We start from the raw sequence: 19,568 nt of genomic DNA, 5'->3' as shown, positions 1-19,568 counted from the left end.
AGCCTAATGGTAGAACAACTGTCACTATAACATGATTGACCAATAGGGGGCAGACGCTCAATGCAGGAGCTACTGCCTGGTGGTCAGTGCACTCCCACAGGGGGAGTGCCACTCAGCCAGAAGCCGTGCTCATGGCTGGCAAGCACAGAAGCAGTGGCAGGAGCCTGTCCTGCCTCTGTGTCAGTCGGACATCCCCCAAGGGCTCCAGGACTGCGAGAGGGCACAGGCCGGGCTGAGGGTCCCCCTAGAGTGCACAAATTTCATGCACTAGGCCTCTACTAGTTTATAAAAGGCTCAGTTACTATTATCTTCTGGATATCTTCCTAATTATAAAATCAATTTATTATACATGTGGGTGCTTTCTTTTTTCCATTTTTGAATTAACCATGGTTCTGATTTTCTATTTAATGAAAATTCAGTAACTCATTTGACAAATAAAGGAACCAATTGGGTGGTGCGAAGTACCTGATGAGATATTAGACTGTATAAATAAAATGAATTTTTAGTCATATGGTATGTTAAGCATTAGATTTTGAGAAAGTCTACTTAGTTGCAGAGGGTACACTATTAGATAGAATAAAATGTAATTAAAGTAAAGAGGCAGCAGAAGAAAGCAGAGATGAGTTGAATGAGTACTTAGAGAATTGCATCAGTCAGGAATAATTTTTGGTTCTGATTAGCAGATACCTCTCCTCCCAATCAAATAGTAACTTCAATGAATTTTGGAGACCTCATTCTAAAGGACTTTGAGTGAAGGTAGTGTATCCAGCATGACACTATCCAGTATAGAAACTATATAATGTCATCAGGGGCCCAGACTTGCTTTGGTTCTTACGGTGGGATCACTCTTGCCCTCACATTTTCAAGATACCTGTTGAGACTGCAGACATCATGCCTTGTCTCAGAAGGATGAGAGTGAACTACCAAGAGCAGAAAAGTTGATTGCAACACACCTTTATTAAAGGCACTTTCTCAAGAGCCTACTCCGTGGGTTCTGCTTGTATCTCATTCTATTATATTTCACTAGAGACCTGGTGCACAAAATTCATGCCACTAGGCCTGGCGATCAGGGTTGATTGGGGTCTTCTGGCTGCAGATCAGGGCCTTCCTTCGCTCTGCACCACCCCTTGGTGGTCAGCACACGTCATAGTGAGCAATCCAATTCCTGAGGGGACACTAGACAAGATACTAGCTGTCCCTTGGCCTGGCCTGCACCCTCTTGCAATATAAGACCCCTTGGGGGATTTTGGAGAGCCGATTTTAGCCTGATAGCAGAACAACTGTCACTATAACATGCACTGACCAACAGGAGGCAGACACTCAATGCAGGAGCTACTCCCTAGTGGTTAGTGCGCTCCCACAGGGGTGTGTCACTCAGCCAGAAGCCTTGCACACAGATGGCAAGCACAGAGGCGGTGGCAGGAGCCTCGCCTGCCTCTGTGTCAGTCAGACATCCCACAAGGGCTCCCAGACTGCAAGAGGGTGAACCTTGGAATAGATTGTTTTATTTAGTCACATTGCAAACATGAATGAAATAGGAGATTTGTCAGTAAGACATTAGGTTACCATTATATTGTATATACCACTAGCTGTATGTTACATTTTTCTCATTTGGAAAAATTAATTTAAATATAATATCTTGATAGATAGCTGACAGTCTCTTTGCAAGAAACTTACCTGGTTTGGATCTAGCAATAGCCATGAGATAAAGTCAGAGTCTGGGCACAGGCCCTTAGAGAAGAATGCGAAAAGCTCAGGTGTGGGTTATAGTATGGCCACTTCAAGATTTAGACTCTGCCTCCTTCAGGATGGACATACGGTCTTTTCTCTCCTGTGTATAAGGACATTGAATTCCACTAAGTAGGTTTTATAAGTGAATCTCTCATTTCCCATCTTTTATTTTCTGGAATAGTTTATTTTCACTTTTTGAAAATTAAGTAGGAGGGCAGCCTAATATTTAGCTTTGGATGTTAACAGTTTTCTCTTTTCTTCCAATTGAACTTCTCTTCCACCTGAGTCCAAAAACAGTCTCTAATTTTGCTGCAGGAGCAATATAATGCTGTTCTCCACCTAATGAAGAAAGTAGCTAATAATGATTGATGCTAGTGAGTATGTGTTCAGTGAGAGGAACAGAACTGTTGGATATTTTCTTCAGCTTTCCATTAGATTGATGTGTTTCCACCGGCTTTAACCCTCTGTTTTCTTATATTCATAACTGTGTGAACTTTAAGCACTGTTCTGAAAATAACATGACTTTGTATAGGGCACCAATTTGGAATGTATTCCACCCCTTCACTGAGTTTCTCAGTGAACAAAGAACAATTATGGAAATTTGAATAATTACTTTTTGTGGTTAGAGTTCAGTAGAGAAAAAAAATTCTTAATATAAAAAAGCCCAAATTTTATATGAAAAGTACACATTACACAAAAAGAATGGCCGGAGGACATAAACAACTTATCCAAAGGAAAAAACATAATAAAAAATGTATATATAAAATTTCCTTTGAATAGGAAATGTAAACTTTTCAACATGTAAATTGGAAGGGTGTTTTCATGATACTTAGTGTTGATAAGGATTCACTATGAGGAACATGCTTTGGCTTAGAATTTCTTAGAGTAAATTTGCCAGTGTCAGTGAAAGAATCTTCAAAATCTATACCTATTGACCCAAAAGTTTTATTTCAAAGGATTTACTTAAGCAATTCTCCAAAAGGCAAAGATTTATATGTATAAAATTAGTCTTTTCAATTTTAATAGTGAAAAAAGGAAAACTACCTATACATCTAAAAAATAATATTAAATGATTAAATGAAATAAAATATAGAGCCACACTAAAATAAAAAAGTTTTCAAAGGATAATCGAAAAACAGGGACAATGGTCATGTTGTAATAAGTAAAATAAGCAAGATTAAAAATATATTCTTGAGTATTATGTTGTGTATATAATGTTTAAAAGAAACAAAATAGGACAAAAATGTGAAAGTGATAAACTGAGTGGTGAATTTCACAAATTTATATTCATTCAGTCATTAAAGTATAATTAAATGTACTGGCTAAGATGATATATATTATTCACTGAACTATTTGAAGTCAATTTCTAGGACAAATGGTAGCAAAAATGCCACATGATTCTGTAAAATAGTTTTTACACCCCTATTTGTCAAAATGAAAGAAAACAAATAACATCGAGCAAGTGATTCAGTAATACTATAATTACACGAATTAATATTTTCCATTTTCAAAATCCTCTGTGATGAAAAAATAATATTTGTCTATAATTTAATATAAGATTTTATGTGGCAAAACTTCAGTATAAACACATTTTAAAAATTAACATGTAGTTCTGTTTCTCACTATAATAAAATAGTTTTAATCAACCAATGATATGGTCAAAGACAAGAAAAGCTTGAAAAATACCCTCAAAAAATCTATTTGAAGAAATTGGAATGCTCTTGAAACACCCAGGGCTTGAGAAACCAAGATCTCAAAGAGAAGAGAAGCTAATTTAGGTGTGAACCTGGTTTCTGTGCAATGCTTTCCCCTCAGATCATTTGCTGATTTTTATCTTGTGCAGGGAAAGAGGGTAAGAAACTAGCAGAGGGCTTAGATATAAGAAGAAAAGATAATATAACTTTCTGGAAACTTAAAGGGATGGCAACTAAATTTATAAGATTGAACCTACCAAGAATGCCAGGATTTGAGAGGTCATGATCTTGTAGATAAGAGAGGTGCAGAAAATGAGCCAATACTTCACTCTAGTTTTTTCTCCCAGGTGTTTACCAGTTCACAAGCAACTAAGACTCTAAGAAGAAATGGTTTAACCAGCTGATTAGGACTTCATGGAGTAATATGGTGCTTGGGAGACAAAAATTGAATCTATGGAACTACTAAGAGCCTGGATCCCAGATTCTCATAGAAGCCTGGGGAAGTGTTGTTGAATCAGAGACAGATAAGACCTTGCAGGAATTGCAAAATATTTGGAATCAACACAGTCCCTGACTGGAATGGGGATATCTACTTCTAATTGTAATGCCTACTGGAAAATAAGATAAATTATTTCTGGATAAGTATTACACTACTCAGAGCCTCTTAAGTGTCCTGCATTCAATAAAAATGTCTTCAAGAAAACAAAGCAGCTCTAACTGGTTTGGCTCAGTGGATAGAGCGTCAGCCTGCAGACTCAAGGGTCCCAGATTTGATTCCAGTCAAGGGCATGTACCTTGGTTGCAACCACATCCCCAATGGGGAGTGTGCAGGAGGCAGCTGATCGATGTTTCTCTCTCATCGATGTTTCTAACTCTCTATCCCTCTCCCCTCCTCCCTGTAAAAAAAAAAAATCAATGTATATTGAGAGAGAAAGAGAGAGAGAGAGAGAGAAAAGAAAACAAATAAAAAACCAACCAACTAGGACCATTTGGAAATAAGGACTTATAGGGCATGCTGGAATATCAGATATATTAAGTCTAAGTTTAAGAAAATAGATGACAAACTGTATAATTTAAACATTTATTTCTAATCAATATAAGAATACTACAATGAATTACAGTTCCTAATATTGAGAGCTCAAATGGTGGATAAACAGAAGATTTCACATAACAGAGGAGAGTATTAGTTAAAAAGAACAAAAAACATATTTAATGGTGAAACGTTTTAAACTTTCCCCCCTGAGATTGGGAACAAGACAAGGATTCCTGATAGCACCACTTATGTTTATCATTGTTTTGGTGAACCTAGTTAGTACATAAAGGCAAGATAATTGTAAAAAGATTTAGCAATGGGAAAAAAAGAAATAAAACTATCCCAGCAACAAAACTAGATACAAAAGGGTGTGCTCTGTATGGTCCCATTTATATAAATTTCAAAAAATGTTCTATAGTAATAGAGGCTAGATTAGTTGTTATGTTTGGGCTCTGACTAGTAGGACAGAAGAGAAACATCTGGAGGTATAGGTAACCTTGTATTTCTTCACTTGGGTGTTACACTTAGTGATAATTCTTTGAGTCATACACTCCTGGTTTGTGCACTTTTCTGTATGTATATAAGACTTTAATACACTACAAGTAGACACCTAAGCAGGATTTTAAAGATTGGAATAATAGCCATAATTAAAATTATGATTAACATATTTTTCCTCTTAATAAAAAGGCATATGCATATGAATCAAGAAAGAGATAATTTTAGTTTTAGAATCTTGTTGGCTTTTGAACATCTGCTCACTTTGGTTACTCACAGGTTTTTAATTTTTATTGAAATTCAAATGTGAAAACACATCTGTTTCTCTGATTCATATTTTATGGTGAACACTGAAATGAGACAATTGTGAACCAAGAGATCATTCAAAACAGGGAATGTGTCCTCATATTTATAGGGAAGAAGTACACAATAAAGTTCTTAAATATTTAATGTAAAATTTCACATAAACAAGCCAGACATACAAGCCAGACTGTATGTCTGGCTTGTTTATGTGAAATTTTACATTAAATATTTACTTTTTTACTTGTATATGTTAGTCTTTCTCAATTAGAATGTGACAGGGTCCCTAAATAAATGATTGGGGGAAAATGAAAGCATGGAGAGCCTGGTTATTGTGATAATTTTTCAAGGCAACAGATGCTTACTAGACTTAGTGTGGCAATCACATTGTAAGTGATATAAATGTGGAATCATTATATTTCACATCTGAAACATATTGTGTATCAACTATACTTAAATAAGATGGAATAAATAAATAAAAATAAAGTAATATATTTTTAAAAGATTTTAAGATATTGGCCACGTGGGTGATAATATTTCTTATGGATATCTTATACTTGTTTAGATATTCTGCTTTCAGTTGACTGAAGAAATATCTCATTCTCTACACACCTCTGGTATAACCTTAGCACAGATCATCATCTCTAAGAACCTGTCACCTGGTTCCTCTATTACTTGTATTGTGCACTTTGATTTATGGTTTCTCTGTCTGCGTCAAATTTGCCTTTCCATTTTTTAGCTTAAAGTGTATTAAGCCTTTAGAAAAAGTCTAGACCCCTTTCCTCCTCATATCCTCTTAGGCTAACTTCAGAACTCACCACAGGTGTCACCTTTTCCAAAAAGCTGCCCAAGTCTCTGTGTTCTCCTTTTATCACATTCTCATAATACTGTGCTCTAATATATAAGCCTCTTTGCTCTTCCCAATAGAGTATAAGATACCTAAGGAATAGTATTGAGAGAAACAAGATTGAGAGGAAGAGAAAAACTCATAAGCATGTCAAGCTTACTTCAGGCCGAGAGTTTGAGAGTTTGACATGCTTGAAGGCATGGGGTCTCTTAGTTCACAGAGCTACTGGTTCCCAGTCTTCTCATCATGTCCTCAAATACCCCAAAATACTTTTGATTAAGGTAAATACAGTTGATGCCCAAACTATGGTTTTACATTTTGTCAGTTATACTAATAGCATTAGGAGATATGCGCTTATTTTCTTTCCTTTATGAAGAAATAATAGGCTAGCTTGTTTCTCAAATGGACAAACTGGATTGCAAATGTGTTTGTAAGGAGATGGCACAAAGGTTTTTGTTTTCTTCCCTCCTAAACCTCATAGTAGATACTTGGATTTTTGCATGAGACATTTCCCCAGTAACTCCCCTTGTATTTAAAGTAACTTTTTTTTTTATCATGACCCTTAGTCTATTTTGAAAAGCAAGAAATACATTTATGCTAACTGATAATGTCAATTACTTATCCTTGGCATTGGTCCAAAATAAGGAAGAAATACAACCTAGATAGGTGTTTTTGACTAAGCCAGATATTGGATGGAATCCTGGCTCTGCCTTTTACTGGCTGCATCACTCTGAATAAATTACCTAAACCCTGTCAGTCTATGTGCCTCATCTGCAAAGCGTAAATAAAATCAAGACATTCATCCAGGGAGTCTCCATGGAAAATAAATCACATAATGAACGGGGAGTGCTTAGTACAGTGCCAGGAAGCGTGTGTATGGTCACAGTCACACAAAGGCAGCAGGCTGTTCCTATATGTAGAAAACACAAATTCATTGTCTAAGGACAATGGAGTTCTCATTGAAGATTTACTCCCCTACATGTGATTTCTTAACAATTATTTAAACATACCAACTCCTAGATGGGAAAAAGTGGAAGTGTTCAACCCAGAAACACATAGAACGCATGAGAAGGAAATGGAAACTACCACTTTGGTTGATGGCATAGAATAGGTGTTTGGTTTATCTTTTTTATCTCATGTAGGAGGGAAGGACATATTTATTGCAAAAAGCAGTTGTTAGACATGCATATTTAAATATCGATATGACAAAAAGTGAGGTGGTAGACAAGATAAATTTAGTCAAATTAACTCACTAATAGTTTATCCTCGGAAAATGCAAACCCCTGTGGTAGTTCTCTTTCTATTCCTACAAAAGTAATTAAAGCATTGGTGTTGCAAGGAAACCAGAGAACTGGAATTGAGAGCAGCCTGGTGTATGAAAAAAGAAGCATTGAAAATTGTATTTTTAAGTTCCTCTCTTCTGCTTTTTAATTAATATTTGTATATCTATAAATCCAATTTCCACTTTCCCTTCTTAAGAAGCTAACTGCTAGATCTTATGTCTTTACCTTCATTTAAAATATCCACTCTTACCTTAAAATTTATTTGCTTCTCCATTGTTTAATCAGGTGGTCACAACATCCCACTGATGTGCCATGTGGACTAGTACATGAGCCAACTGGTTTGGTAACAGTTCTTGGTCACAGAGGTGATGTCTTTTTCTATTAACTGCCACAAGTGAAAATTAAGATCAGCAGTTGCAAGCCTTCATATTCAGAGAATGTAATATATACTCACAGAGCAAATTGAAGTTCACCGTATTAACTCCCTCCTTTTTTAAATCCTCATCTGACCAAGGGCATGCTTTTATTAATTGAGAGAGAGAGAGAAAGAGAGAGAGAGAGAGAGAGAGAGAGAGAGAGAGAGAGAGAGAGAGGGAGAGAAATCTCATGATTGCCTTCCATACACCCCTTAACTGGGGTTTCAAGCAACAATCTTTTTGATGTACAGGACAACTCTCCAACCAACTGAGCCACCCACTCAGGACATTGACACCATATTTCTCAAAATGCACTTATATTCTACTTTGTTTTTAATAGTTGGCAATATTTTCCCCTCCTTTGTAAATAACTAACCCTCACCCATATTGAATATCTCGTTTGAGAATAATTTAATACTTTTATTGCAACTCCAAGTCTACATAGTCTATGTTTACATCCTTCTTATTTACTTCTTTTACTTTGTGTCAATAAAATACATCTTAGATATATAGTCAGGCTCCTCCTTAGTTCAAATAGTGTGAGGTTGATTAGACTGTGTCCCCAGTATTGCCTCTGATGGAAAATTAGCCCATATGCAGGAAGAATAGTGCCTAGATTTGGCCTGAACCATAAGGAAGTTGTTATAGTGTTCATTGTGTTTTGCATTTGGATGTGGATGTAATTGCTACACTTTATTGAACTTTTTAAACTATGTTTTCCCCAGTATATCTTCAGTTTTAATCCAAGATATATAAAAATTCATTATTTTGTTTTTTAATAAAAATTATTTATTGTTAACATTTTATTTAATTCATTATTCAAGCCTTTATTAAACATGCCCTTGTCTGTTAATCTGATGTCATATTGGCCCTGGGTAAACAGTTTAATCTAACCCATATACCAAAGTCTATAAAAAAAAAGTCTAATACATACACCAAGGGTGTAATTCTATCTTCCCTTCACCTGCCCATCAAACATAAACCAAAAAAGAAGTTTAAAGCATCATATAATGTGTTCTTATCTTTATTCTATTCTGTTTTTTGTTGCTGTTTGTTTTTGTTTTTCAAGAAAAACAACTTTAAATATAATAATGTTACATACAATAAACATAAATATTTCAAGAAAAACAAGGATTTTAAGTAAATAATATTACCAAAACTCTCTATTCTGCACTTTACTATGGGTCCCTTTCTTTCATTTTGATTTGTTTTATTATTTATGACACCCCTTACACATTAACTAAACCTACTCAACCCACAATAATGGTTTTCTTTATGGTTACAAAACAGTTGGAGATCTGTTTTCTTTCTGTGAAAACTGGAATTCCTATTGGAGGGGGTAACTTTCTCTTCCTTCGGGTCGTCAATCTTCATAGACTCATCAGTTTGATTTAGATGTTAGACCCTCTCCTGTGTGCTGTCCACATGGTTGAATATTAGTTATCTCAGCAGATATGAAAGAAGAGAGCAAGTGATTCTCTTTTAATAATCCACATTAGAACAATCCTGAATGAAGGGAGCAAAGGAAAGAGTTCCTGGGACCCCTACATTTCTTCTTATTTTGGGGCGGCACACAAGGCAAAGAGCTTATTTGTGAGTTCATGGGCAATGTTAAAGGAGTGGTAGAGAAAGATTTTTTTTCTCCTAGAGATAGCCTAATTACAGATTTAAGTGATTAAATCAGCATTCTCTCTCTTTGGGCATGAAAGGCCAATTAGTCAAGCTCTAAGTAAATTAATGTACACTTGAAGTCGTATCAGCAGGAGGAATTCAAATGTGTGCAATAGAGGTCAAGGCTCATAACATACACTCTCTGCTCCCATGAAAAAAATAATATTGTACTTTAGGATTAAGTCTAGCCACAGTTTAGGTCATGAGAAGGGCTACTAAAACAATTTTCTTAATTAAAATGAGTCCTCTTAAAAGTGCTCCTAACTGCCTAAACCGGTTTGGCTCCGTGGATAGAGCATTAGCCTGCAGACTGAAAGGTCCCAAGTTCGATTCCCGTCAAGGGCATGTACCTTGGTTGCGAGCACATCCCCAGTGGGGGGTGTGCAAGAGGCAGCTGGTCGATGTTTCTCTCTCATCGACGTTTCTAGCTCTCTAGCTCTCTCCCTTCCTCTCGGTAAAAAATCAAATAAAATATATTTTAAGTGCTCGCTTCGGCAGCACATATACTAAAATATATTTTAAAAAATAAAAAATAAAAAAGTGCCCCTAACTAAAATACTTATGTTGTAATTTTAGATAAAATATATTGCATTGTTTATTCACATATGTAAAAATAGGTATAGATAAAAGACTAGAATGAAATTCACTGCAACATTAACAAGAATTGTCCCTGAAGCTGAGTTGAACAGGGGATTTCCTGCCTTATGCATATGTATTTTCTTTTTATTTACATTGATCCTATACTGAGTTGTGATTATTTATGCATTGCTTTATATAATATATTTTAAATCAGTGAAATCATAATTTAAAAAGTAAAAGGCACTTAGTATTTCAATATGTGCGTGTTTATATGCAATATTTTAAAATCTTGATTTGAAATTAGGGAAGTGATTCTTAATAAGGGATAATAGAGAGATACATTAAAATATAGTGAATTGGTGTTTTAGGAAATGGCATAAAAATGCTAATGATTTGCATAAGCACCAGATGCAAGATGCAAATGAACAGTTTAGATTAAAAAATATTATATAACAGATTTCAACACCATGGAGCACAATTCAGATCAATCAATATCTGCTGGAACAGTACCCAGATTCTATTTTAAACATCATAATGATACTATTCAAGCCTCCAGTGGTGATTGAGTGTGTGGGCTGAGGCAGTGGCAGGCATTTTTCTTCCACAATGCTTTGGCTATTTTTTCCCTTTACATTTACATACCATTAATGGTATCTGAATACCTAGGGATACATTCAATCTATATATCAATTAGTGGAGAATTAATAATTTTTGTTTGTTTTGTTTTTTGTTAATCCTCACCCGAGGATATTTTTCCATTGATCTTTTAGAGAGAGTGGGAGAGAGAAAGAGGGAAACATCGAAGTGAGAGGAACACATCAACTGGTTGCCTTCTGTATGCACCCAGACCAGGGCCCAGGCCGGGGAGGAGCCTGCAACCAAGGTATGTGCCCTTGACCAGAATCGAACCCAGAACCCTTTGGTCCACAGGCTGATGCTGTATCCACTGAATCAAACTGGGTAGGGCAACAATTTTTAGGTCCTAATTTATAAATATAATACACCCTTCCTTCTATGTATCCCATAAAGCAGTTGTCATTTTCTAGCAAAAAAAGAGAGAAACATGCATATTAAAATTCCAGTGGCATTCATGTAACACATCATGGACTTGCAACCAATCCTTTGGATTCTCTAGCAATCAGATGTATTTAAGTCAAAGATAACTCAAGACAAAAGTAATCAGGGTCCTCTAACACTGCTTTTTGTATGATGTAGAGCTTATCATTGTTTAAGGCATCTCACTTAGCCTTTTTTTGTTCTCTGTTATTACCTCATTTCATTCCCTGAATAGCTTTTGTGGTATGATGTTAACTATTATTGCGAAGACTGATTGAAGAGTTTATTTCTTGTGATACATCAGGTGAAAGCAAAAGTCATTTCACTGCAAAACTGATACTGCAATTTCCTGTTACTTCAAAGAAGACATTGCTTTTCAGATAATGGCAGGAATGTTTTTGACAATTAACAATTACATGTGATTTTGTTTCGTTTTGTTTTTATGTTCTGTATTCACTTCTTTGATTTCATTGAAGATTTCAATGAGAGAGACACATAAGCACAGTTTAACTCATAATATAAAGGACCCAAAGAAAGCTCAGGTTCTATTTCAAACAAGTGGTTATTTATTTTACTCTTTTTTTTAATCTTCACCCAAGGACATGCTTAGCTAGAGAGAGGTAGAGAGAGAGAAACCAATTGGTTGTCTTTCTTAAACTCCCAGACTAGGGCTCAAAGCCACAACCCAGGTATGAGCCCTCACCAAGAATCAAACTACCAACCTTTTGGTACACAGGGCAATGCTCAACCAATTGAGCTATTCTGGCTAGGCTATCCTACATTTCTACACTTAAGGAGATGTGAATGCTTACATAAATGGCCTGCATTTCAAATACCTTTATTTTTCTGACATTTTTTTCCATTGGCTACATAGAGGATCACATGTATTTGAGTGTTGTTTTTCTTTAAACACCCCCCCACACACACACACACACACTTAATTGGAAGCATATATCCCTCTCTTTCTTCATCTTTACACTAACCCTTTGATATTCTTACTAAAACAAAATGTTTTATCTGATAGAGTCCAAGGAACATACAGGACCCTCATTTATTTGGTCATCAGAGAGTTTTTCTAGTTAGCTAAGTTTAGCCATTGAGGTCTCTTTGGTCTCTTGTAAGAATAAGTATTTAATTATCTTGAAACAGTGGAAAAGATGGGCAAGGATTTTTTTTCATGTCTTCCCACACTCTCTGATCTTTCTTATGATTTTTTATTACTCTCTTTGGTCTTTACAAGTAATATTTATTTGTATATAATTTGAGAATATACGTATTTCTATAAATCTGGATCACTATGGTCCCAGTAAGTCCCATTACTTGAAACTGTATTTCTATACTTAACTACCTTTACTTTGTAGTCAATGGTAGGAAGTATTTCTCTGTCTAGGTTTCTGTATTAATGAACATTTTGAAGATAAGTTCTCATATGGAATTTCATCATCCTCTAATTTAAATGTAATATCCACCTACATCCTCGTGTAATAGAATGTATACACTTATGTGTATAAACTATATTCTTTCTATTGTTTTATGATTTGGAGAAATCAATATTGGTACATTTAGAAACAAAGAATAATAAATAAATGATCAGTAGAAAATAATGTTTTATGGACTAATTTTTCTTAATTGTAGAAAATTAGCTTGTTGATGGAAAATATAGTGTTTACTGTTATATGGATTTCACTGTTCAATTTAAAAAAAAATAATCTTCTAATTATTCCTGATATGGAAGAAAGCCCACACTTGCTTTAAACCAATTTAATTAGTACTGCTTAAATTTGTACTAAGGAAATGATATATTCACTCATACTTTTGAATTTCTTTAAGTAACAAAAACCAAGAATTTAAATGTGACTCAGTCCTGATTCCACCCCCAAAAAGGTTCAACAACTTTTTATAGAACCATTTCTCTAATTATAGCACACAGAACACTGTCTTGCACTGGTGAATATTTGTTTCCTGTGTCAATCCTTTGGCATTTGTCCCATGGAGTGTTTCGTTGAGAATTACAGTTGCATGTATTTATTTATTATTTAAAATTGAGTCATTGAAGTCCAAACCAGGAATAGGTCCATGTGTGACATGATTTATGTTTGCAGAATCCCAAAACCTTATTTCTGAAGCAGGTACTGCCCAAGGTCCACTCTATGAGTTTACGAGGGAGGAAGGAGATTCTTATTCTAATGGCTCTTGGCCACTTCATGATGGGCACATTAATTAGTTCCTTAAGCTCCATATTTCCCACCTTAGTTCATTTATTGACTTTTTAGCCCTGGGCTTGTCACTTAGTTTTTTAGTTAATTGGTAAATTAATGTGATATTGCCACCTAATTGTATCTCCACCTATTTATGATATTGCTAACTATATTCATTAAAGTGAATCAAATAATTTCAGTTTTTATTTTAGGAACTATCTTAAGGTTGAAATAATGAGATAATGTAACTTAGATGTCTAATAGACCTCCTCTGTGATATTTTTCGCCATACCCTAGGAAAGCTTTAAGGAAAAGTGAAGCCTAGTGCTCCCATTTTCAATTGTAGACATTCTGGGGCAGACTACAGAAAATTATATTAGCACAACATTTGCTTAAATGTCTTTTTCTCTCTCACATAGTTCATGATTGATCACTTTAATCCGTTTGTACTAAGAAAGCACAAACAGAAGGATTGACATTTATCTGTGCCTTTAAAAGGCATGAGCCATTCTTCATTGGCTAGCAATTGTAATGTCGATGTGGCTTAAATTATGTCTCACTGCCCATTTTGAAATGGAAGGTGAGAGGTGCCTCTTCACTTTCAAATGATGGAAAATTACTTGATTCTCAAAAAAAATATTTGAACCTGGGATGAAATTGTACAGAATATTACAGTTCTCGAGTGCTTAATTCCTTCTCATAGAAATTTCAAGGGAATTTAGGATGCATTTGGCAGGAGCTTTTTCTAGTGCAATCAGGTTGCTATGGTAAACCAATTATTTTGGGCAAAGGAGGACTGTGTTAGTAAAGTGCTAATCTCTTTTCTGTTTTATGTGAGGCTCTAATTACTCTCCAACTATTGAGCATGTACCACAAGTGTGGTTTTTCCCATTTTAAAAAGCGAAAGAAAATAAGGTCATAGAGAGTGTGCCTGCTGTTACCATGCTGGCAGGTTCATTTGATCATATAGCGTTTTTCTTAAACAGTCTCATTTTGGATCAAGAAATGTAGTTGTTTTTAGAGAAATGCAATGAGAAAGAAGAGGTATGAATTTTATGTGAGCAATTGAAATCCAAGCTCCCAACATGTTTTTATTATAAAAATATAAATAATATCTATAATTTATTAAATAATATTTGGAATTAGGCCCTGTTATATGTATTACAATAATTAGCTTTTAAAATAATCTTATGTTATCATTATTATTGAATTCCCATCATGCAACCATGAGAAATGAGGTTTGACTTACTCTTCCAAGGAAACATATTTAACAGTGGATGTGTCAAGATAAAAATCCATATATATATAAATTCAGAGCCCATGCTTTTAGTTAAAGCTGTGCCATAAACTTTATTATTTTTCCTCTTTGCCCCATTGACATTTCACAGACAATTTAAGACTCACACCCAGGTCACCTTTGCCAGAGAACTTCTCTAATCCTACAGGGTGTGCAAGTTCATGTATTTTACCTTTATTTCCTCTACTATTGAAATTTTTAAATGTCCTACTTAATTTTGTGTCTTTAGCAACTAGCACAATACTTAGCCCCTAGCTGATATTCCAAAGGGTTTGTAGAATGAATGACTAGAGGGAGTGATCAAATCAATGCAATTTTTCAAAGTTGATGAGCCTTATTCTTGAATAAGAACACATACATGTTCTCTGTAGTGTAATTTGAAGGAAGTTAAAATCATTCTCCACCCCTCAAATGTGAGCAGAGAGGATAGAAATGATTTGTGATTGTGTGTGTGCTGTATTTTTACTTATGGCTTCTGGAGATGATTTCGGTTTTTAGCAGCCATTGTTCAGGTCCACACATCTACCATGTGGTGTCTGAAAATTCCAAATTTTTACTCTTTTACAAATGCCTAATGATATGACTGGTGGTAAAGAAGAAGAGAAGACTGAATTGGTTGCTAACATTTAATGAGATATGAGTTTATCCAATTAGTCAATCAAAGGATTCTCCCTATTAATTCTTGAGATTAGGATAAAAATAATGAGAGAAGGAGAAGGCAAGTTTAAAGATTGAGAACTTAGTTATGGTTAAAACTGTGCAAAAAGAAGAACCCAAAAATAAAAGACATACAAGAAAGAGGAAAGGAGAGGACATGTATGTATGCATATGTGTGTGTGTGTGTGTGTGTGTGTGTGTGTGTGTGTGTGTGTGTGTGTGAGAGAGAGAGAGAGAGAGAGAGAGAGAGAGAGAGAAACACCTTTTCTCAAGCAATGCTTTGACATATCTCTCACCCATTTTCATTAGCATAGAGTCACACTACCATTCCTAACTATTAAAAAGGAAAGCAACAATAGGTATAGAAATGATTGAGGAGTGCCCCTTACTTATTCTGTGACCTCACGAGGTGATGACCTTTGGATCCCTTGTTTTCACAATGTGACTTCGAGTAAGACACACATTATCTCAAGCACACAGGTTCATTTTCTCTTCTGTAAATTGTAGGGTTTTTTCTCTCTGTAAATTGACTTTTACACCTCCAACAGTCTCCAGTTTTGTGAAATAAAAAATTATTATTTATACTATAATTGCACTATAGCAATTAATACGAATGGAAACTAGTGAAATTACTCAATAAATTTTTGATATTTTAATTTCTAAAAATGAAAATGAGGCAATCTACATTTTATAAAAATATCAGGTTACTCTTTTTTTATCTTATCTTATAACTTAGTAATATTGAGTTATCCTATATATAAAATAAAAATTTTGCTTTTTTTTACTTTAGTGTTTTTGAGTTGTTTGTTTTGTTTTTGTGTTTGTTTTAATGTTTGGCACATGCCTTACAGCATCTTGTGGGCAAAATCCAACAAACAATAAGTGAGGTTTTCTTCCAGGATATATGAGGTAAAATATTATTAATTAAAAAGATTTCAGAAATTTTATGTATTTTAATTAAAACAGTTGACTTCTCAACAAAACATCGTTATTTTAAATGAGTGGATTATTTCCATGGGATTTACTAAAAGATATAAATAATTCACCATTGATAGTAATTATCATTTATTATTTGTATTGTGAATGTTCAATTTTTGTCCTTGGTCTATTTTCTTTGAAGATGTACATCATTTCTTACTTACATATGAGCTCTTACATAGAGTAATTTTTACTTATCTGTCTTATTTATACAAAAGTTTTATCTCAGTTCATTGTTTATTTTTAGTCTTGTGCTATTCATTGCTTTAAATAATTTAAATGTCATATTTTATGGTTAAATTTATCAATGGTTAAGGTTATATTTCTGGTTTGTTGTCTTATGTAGTCTTTCCCATCTTAGGGTTATGAAAACTCCTACCTATATTTCTGTCTAGCATTTTATGTTTTAAGCTTTTACATTTAAATGTTGAATCCACTGGGAATCTATTTAGTTGTAAGGAGTTAAGTAAAGGAACTGATTAATTTTGCAACATGGCCCACCAGATATACTAGCCTTGTTTCTTAAAAAGATCCTTCATGCCTAGAAAAGTATATGGTGTGTTAATTTATAGCATTATGAAGTTTTGTAAAATAATCACACATCAAACCATGACTGAGGTGCAGAAGCAGAGTAAAGCCAGAATCCCAAAAGCAACCTCTTATCTCTTGCCAAATACCCCACATACCCACCCCAACCCCCACCTGAAAAGATGACCATTATTCTCACTTTCTTGGTAATCAGCTCTACACCTGTCTTTAGTTGTCCAGCTAAGCATATATTCCTAAACATTAAGGTGTTTGGCATTGCCTGTTTTGAAATTAGATCATCTAATAATGTTTATTATTTGTGGCTGGCTTCTTACACTCTACATTTTTAAGATTTAAGCATGATGTGCAAGCAATGGTGCTTCCTTCATTTTAATTGTTGTACAGTGTTCCATTTGAGAATATAGTTGTTATTTATCTATTCTATTATTGATAAACATTTGGGATATTTTTCCTTTGAGACTACTTGGAATAGTGTTTCTCTGATTCATCTGGAATATCTCCTGGTACAAATGTGTATGCTTTTCTTTAGGGAATATAGCCAAGAATTTAGTTTCTAGTTTATATATTATGCATATTGACTTACCAGGGAATGCTAGTCTTCCCAAATATTATACTAACTTATACTTTCACTAGCTGTGAAAACATATCAAACAAAAACCTGTTTTGTACTTCCAAAACACTGCCAAACTTATGGTCATTTTTTGAATGCTTGTTTATCTAATTAGTTAGGGGAAGAATCTCATTGTGGATTTAGTTTTCATTTCCCATATGCTCAAGAGGAGAAGGTCATTATATATGTCTAGTGATCATGTGAATTTTCCATTAAAACAAATATTGAAAAACTTTAACCATTAAATAACATGACTTACTGTTTCAGAATAAATTTTTATTATAAAAAAAGCCAATAATTTTGCTCAAAACAATTTAAGATTTTGATACTTAGAAATCATTCTACAAAATTTGCATTTGGAGTTAACACTTAGCGAAAATAAATTGTAAATTATATAGCATAGCACATATCTTTTGTTTAACATTAATAATATTATATAATCAAATTATTCACACAAAACAGGTTGTTAATAATTATTGAATTTCCTATAGGAGATATTTTAGAGTAAGTGCAGCAAGACTTTAAATTTTAATCTAATATTTGTGGCAAACATAAACACATCTTAATTATTGTGAGAAATTTTAAAGTAAAAAGATCTAAATTGAGTGAGGTGTATTTTATTTATTAAAATGATTTCTTGCACATAGAGCTATATACTGTGCTTCTTGTAAATGTATTGACTTAGAGTATTTTGTATTTGATATGAATATCAAATTTGAAATGTTTGAGTAAAATATATTTTGATCAAAAATCATAGATATTTACTGTATTTCATTACTCTTCTTTGCTAGTAGTTTGTCTCTGTCTCCACAGTCTGGATTATTATTATCATTCACACATCCACTTATGCATGCCAGAAGGTAACTGGGGCTCAGAAGATCTGGTTTCTAGCACCAACACTGCCAATGTCTACTTCTCTGGCTTTAGGCAAATCCTTTAGCCTCAGCATGCTTGAGTTTCCTCATCTATTAAATAAATTACAGCAAGTCATGGACCTTCCTGACATTTTACAAAAAAAATAAATGTATGCTGGTATGTTCTTCCAAGGAGAGATCTGAAGTCTACCAGTTATAGTTCTTGATAGCAAACAATAGAAACCAATTTTATGAACTGGAATGAAACAGGATTGAATTAGAAGGGATTAGGCGCAGAATGCAATGCTGGACAATCACTCCAGCTAAGCAAGGCACTGCCAAGACCAGGCCCTGTTGCCACCACTAGCCGCTGTGTGCCAAGCTCACTGCCTCTGGACACTCACTACTGTGCTGTTGCACAGACCCTGTGCCCTTGAAGTCACCCTCAAAAATCAAAGCCCTGCCAAGAGTATCTGATGTGTCCTTGTCTTGGCCACTGTCAAGTTCTGCTGAACTTGGGACTGTCTCCAAGTAGAAAAACAGACAGGTTGAAGGGCAGCCAGAACAGGAGTATCTCTTACCATGTCTTTCACCAGTTTCTCCAAGGAACCGCGACCCCCCGACACTTTTGCCAGAAAATATAATGAATCACTGCATTGGATTATCTTTCATGACAGCTCTGAAATTATATGATTCTAAATACTAATTTTCCCTTCTCCCACTCTCTACCAACTCGGAATTTTTTTTAACAAGATACAAATGCAGCAACAGAATGACTAACCACAGTGTGGGGTCAGCCCTGAAGCATCTCATGATCATTTCAGTGGGTGTATAATTATGATGGCTGGCTAATGACAGAGAGTAACAGATGTCTCAAAGTAGTTACCCAGCTGAAATTTTGGCAAACTAGTCCAAATTCCTCCAACAAAAGGAATTTACTCCTCGTATAGTCTTCTGGTGCTCTGTTATGAGCATACTAAGGTGTAGCATGGCTCAATGGTTAAGTGTGCACACTTTAGCATTAATGAGAATGGGCATAAGTTTTGAATCTCCCCCTTATGAACTGGATCACCATGGAAAGTAACGTGGCCTTAATATGTTTCTGTTTTTTCTTGTTTAGTAAATGATAGTGGTTAGTCAATGGGTGGTATTAGGAAAACAAAATGATGGAATTTAAGAAATTATAATGGTTGATACATTTTTATAGCCCAGGAAGTGATGATAAAAGTCATAATGATAATAGTTAAGGCAGTTCTCAACTATGAACCAAACTCATTCCAAAAAATATTTATATGTTTATTTTTTAAGTCAAAAATGATA

General features: G+C 34.6%; 1 protein-coding gene across 1 annotated transcript in view; it reads left to right on the top strand.

Moving 5' to 3' along the window:
• The window catches only part of ITGBL1 (integrin subunit beta like 1), a 199,107-nt gene that overhangs the window by 157,074 nt on the left and 22,465 nt on the right, over positions 1–19,568 (top strand). The gene's annotated exons all lie outside the window — the stretch shown is intronic.

Source organism: Pipistrellus hanaki, assembly GCF_964339955.1.
Source record: "Pipistrellus hanaki genome assembly, chromosome: 3".
Taxonomy (NCBI): Eukaryota; Metazoa; Chordata; class Mammalia; order Chiroptera; family Vespertilionidae; genus Pipistrellus; species Pipistrellus hanaki.
Note: the sequence above shows the minus strand (reverse complement) of the source record. Positions and strands in the feature narration are given on the sequence as shown.